Raw genomic sequence first — 5,039 nt, forward strand, 5'->3', positions numbered from 1 at the left:
TTTCTTTGGCTCAGAGACTTTCGTTTTTCTTCATCTAACCCTGTGACTTAGAAATTTTCGCAACAGTAGGAGATTTTATGAGGATTGGTGGAAGGAACTGTAAATGTTTTGGCCTGGAGAAAAAAAAAATGCAGAGCTAAGAGCGATTGCTGTTTACATGTATTTGAAAGGTTGACACATGAAAGAAGGCTTAGACTTATTGTATTTGGTCCCATGAGTCAGATCCAGATACAATGGGTAGAAGTTATGGGAAAAGAGATTGTTAATCAATATAACAACCAGTGAGAAGCAGCATGGGCTGGTAGCTGGAGGCTGGTCTTGGAGTCAGGAGACCTAGATACAAATCTTGCCTGTGACATTTAGCAGCTGTGTGTTTGTGGGCAAGTCATTTAATCCCTCAGTTTTCTCATCTGTAAAACAAAGATAAAACCTGAATGACCTGCTTCACAGGATTATACCTAATGAATGGGAAAAAAAATTTATTGAGTCCTTACTAACTGAAAAACACTGATGATACAAATAGAAAAATAAGAGAGTTCCTGCTTTCAAGGAGCTTACCTCTTAATAATTATAATGACAACAATAATAGCTAACATTTATAAAGAGCTTTATATATGTTAACTCATTTGATCCTCACAATAGCCCTGTGATGTATGTGCTATTATTATCCTTGTTTTACAAATGAGGAAACTTAGACATGGAAGGGTTTAGTGACTTATTTAGGGTCACACGGTTAGTGAGTGTCTGAGGCAGAATTGGAACTCAGGTCTTTCTGATTCCAGGCCTATGAGCTATCCACTGAGCACCTAATTCTAAAGGGGAAGACAACCCATCTAGGAAGTTGCAGTCACAAGTCAGCTTAGGGTGCAGCAACAAAGCAGATGACAATGCATCTTCTTTAGTGTCATTTCCATTTTAAAATCCTATATATTTTTGATGTTGAATCATTGGACAATACCAAGAATGTTGGTATTCTGAAATTATTTTTCTCAGTCTTCAGTAGCTACAGCTGCCCAGGGAGCTCTGGTACCTGCAGAAGCAGATGCCAGGCCCATCTGTACTAGGGCTGCTTCCCTAGGTGATAGCTGTGGGGGTTGGGCTGGAAGCCTAGCCAGTGGTGTGGGTGACACTGCTATTCCCTGGACTCTCAGGCTCATGGTCTTTGGCTCTGTCCATCAGGGGAGATGGTAGTGTGTACCATTGTCTGTCTCGCCTTTGGAGCACATTGATGCATCAGTGGAAAGTGTTCTATAAATGTGAATTGCTGCTATTATTTTTAAACATAGTGTCTATGCTTTGTTTTTTGAGGGAAGAAGGGTAGAAGACCAGGATTCTAGTTCTTAGACTGCCATTGACTCATGCATAATAATAATAATATTCATAGATAACACGTAATAAGCACCGTGAGTCTCAGTTTCTTTCTCTGTTAAGTCAGAATACTAATGCTTCGCATTTTTCTCCATGTAAGTGAGAAAGAATATAAGAAACAGCTTTGGAAAGACCTCCAAGGAAATGTAATTTAGATAGAAGTTTTTTCTCCCCCAGGAAACTGTTTCTTATCTGGGAAGAAGCAAATACATACAAATGTGTTCTTTTGCAAACCAGAAGAGCCAACTCTCTTTTGGAATTATGGCTTCTCAAGGTTTTAGCCTTTCTAAATAAATATAGCCCTAATAATGTGAGCTTGAAAGTAGATGGAAATGAACAGCATGAACCAGATCTTTCACATTGGCTTGTTGGTCTATCACCTGAGGTTAGACAGAGAGTGTTTGAAAGGGGAGGAGTTGTAGGAAGCAGCAAGAAGGGCCCAAAGCCAGGTGCCTCTCCCCTTCACTCTAGCCCCAGCAAACTCTACTCTTCATACCTGGTGGTATCAGTGGGTCCCTGACTGCCTTCCTGAGACACCTACCTACCACTTTATGGATGTCTGGCACCGACCTCCATTTAACTCACTAGAAGACCTGAGGAAGCCATCCATCCATTCATCCCGTGTTCAAATAACATCTAATGAGATGCACTCCATAAACCAGAAACCACCATATAAGTGGTCAGTTGTATTATCATCCATCCATTCATCAAATATTTGTTGAGCACATACTGTGTGAGCACTGTGAAAATACTCTGGGAGATGAGAAGTTTAAGGCACAATCTTTGTTCTTAAGGAGTTGACAATCTAGTTGGAGTAAACTTTAGCTACTTTATATTTATCTGTCTCCCTCCTATATGCTGTATATACTTATATGTGTACTTGTCTCCCCCACCCCATTAGAACATAAACTCCTAGAAAGTAGGGATTATTTCTTTCTTTCCCAGTGGACAGAGTGCTGGGCTCAGAGTCAGGAAGACCTGAATTAAAATCCAACTTCAGACACTTAATAGCTGTGTGACCCCGGGAGAGTCAATTAATGCTGACTTTTAAAACTATTATTATTAATATTATTACTTGTATCCCTAGTGCTTGGCACATAATAGGTGCTTAAAATGCTTATTGGTTGGTTGATATATACACATTAAAAGTTTAACAACTATATGATAATTAACTGATAAGAGGCAACAAAACAGGAGGTGTTACTAGGCAGTAACTGACAAATGAGCAGTTCAGTCAATAAGAGCAATTATTTCATAAAGAGAGGTGTTTGTGAGCTGATGTGCTTAGGGAAGACTTCCTGGATGAAGACATTGTGGTTCATCCAGTGAAGGAAATGTATGCATTTATAATTGTGTGTCAGCAGAAAGAATTAGAAGACAGAGGCAGCTTGTGGTATTAGTGGATAGAATTTGTACCCAGATTAAGATTCAGGTCCTTCCTTTATAAGCTGTGTGACCATGTACAAGTCACATATCTTCTCAGAGCCTCAGTTTCCTTATATGAAAATGGGAATAATAAGACCTGTATTACCTTCCTCTGAGAGTTTGTTGATGGGTCCTTTTTCAGTCACGTCCGACTCTTCCTGACCCCATTTGGGGTTTTCTTGGCAAAGATACAGGAGTCATTTGTCATTTCCTTCTCCAGATCATTTTACAGATAAGAAAACTGAGGCAAACAAGATTAAGTGCACATAGTATGGTGTCTGCCATATGGTAAGTGTTTAATAAAGGATTATTGACCAACTAATATCTTAATGCACTTTCATAGCTTAAAACTATACTAAGAATTTTGGAATACCCCATATACAAAGACTAAATGAGACACTAATTTGGGTCTATTGGAACTTGATCCTTGTAGCTAAAGTCAAATGCTGAGTCAGGTGGAGAGAAGCTGATTGCTTCACCATCGAATCTGCTTTTTGGCCTTAGTGGAGCTACAACTCTAGAGTGCTCTGTAACTCATGCTTTTTTGCCAGACTACAGTTGGTATTGGAATTATATGGGGCTCACAGGAGAATGTGCTGACATGGGAAGAGAGAGGAGAGTAAAATCACCAGTTTAGGAGGTGGCTACAGAAATGTCTCCTGCTTTCTCTAACTCTTGGTACAATCACATTCTCCAGCACCCTTTCCTTACCCCAGGGAACCTAGACTGTGACAAAGACCACAATGGACACACACCCTGCATGCTGTCTGTCTTTAAAAATCACTGGATCTTATAGTTGGTAGAAACCTTGAAAGCTAGCTAGTCCAGCCTATACCTGAAGGAGGAAGCCCTTCCATGTGATCTACTTTGCAAATTCCTCATCCATCTCCTCTTTTTGTCCAAGTGGTCTATAACATACACTAATGGTGGTCACTTTAGGATCTTTCTCTTTGATCTTCACCCAAATGATTTTCACCATGTTTCCTTACTCTGGTTCCTGGATTTCCTCATATAAATATACCTTTTTAATATACAGTGTTACCTGCTTGCTCTTCTTTTACCTATCTTGCTACTATTGAATAAGGTTTGCCTACCCAGTAATATACTCTTTGACCTGTAGAGTCAATTTTACCTTCTTGTGTTATGACCCCTAGTTCCTCTTGCTTATTTGTCATAGCATCATAGGATCATAGGTTTTGAGCTGGAAGTGACTTTGGAAGCTATCAAATTGAACTACCTTATCTTAGAGAGGAGAAAACAGAAGCCCAGTGAGTTTAAATAACTTGCCCAGCATTGTACTCTTAGTAAGTTTGACAGAGGATAAGAATCTACTTCTTGCCTTCTGTTCTAACACTCTATCTACTAAACCATCCTGACTTCACTTACTTTGGGCATTTGTGTACAGATGCTTGAAGTCATGAGTTTTACTCTTGGCTCATTTCTTGGGTTTGGTCTCCTGTGAGCTTATGGGTGTTTCATTGACTATTCTTCATTGTAGCTACTGTCCATGGTATCTATCCTGGGGGATGCACATAGGCAGTCTTCTCCCTCCTCCATCCTTTTAAAAGCTTTTTTTTAAAAAAAAATTTTTGGTGAGGCAATTGGGGTTAAGTGACTTGCCCAGGGTCACACAGCTAGTATGTGTTAAGTGTCTGAGGCCGGATTTGAATTCAGGTCCTCCTGACTCCAGGGCCGGCGCTTTATCCACTGCACCACCTAGCTGCGCCCCCCCCCTTTTAAATTGGATTATATACCTAAGGAATTCATCTGTTGTGCAGGAAGTTGTAACTAGATGAGTGTTATGACCATTTCCAGTTATAGGATTCTAAATTCCTCACTTTCCAACTTGGATTTTCTAGGAGGATTCCTGGCAAAAATGACTAATTAGAGGTGCTACTGTTTGTAAATATTCACCACTTTCATTATTCATAATTGCCATAGTCCCTACGAAAGAGTATTTAGGACTTTATGAGTGTTTTCCTAAAGGGTGATAATTGTGGCAAAAGAGAGAGATGCAGAATACAAAGAACTAAAAAAGGCAGTTAGTGGGCACAGTGGATATAACACTGGGCTTGGAGTCATGAAGACCTAGATTCAAATCTGGCTTCAGACACTGACTGTGGTCCAGGGAAAATCACTTGGCCTCTGTCTCAGTTTCCTCATCTGTGAAATGGTACTATCTAATAATAGCATCTACTTCTCAGAGTTATAAGGATCAAATAAGATAATAGTCTTAAAATACCTGG

The sequence above is a fragment of the Dromiciops gliroides genome, chromosome 3 (genome assembly GCF_019393635.1).
Source record: "Dromiciops gliroides isolate mDroGli1 chromosome 3, mDroGli1.pri, whole genome shotgun sequence".
Taxonomy (NCBI): domain Eukaryota; kingdom Metazoa; phylum Chordata; class Mammalia; order Microbiotheria; family Microbiotheriidae; genus Dromiciops; species Dromiciops gliroides.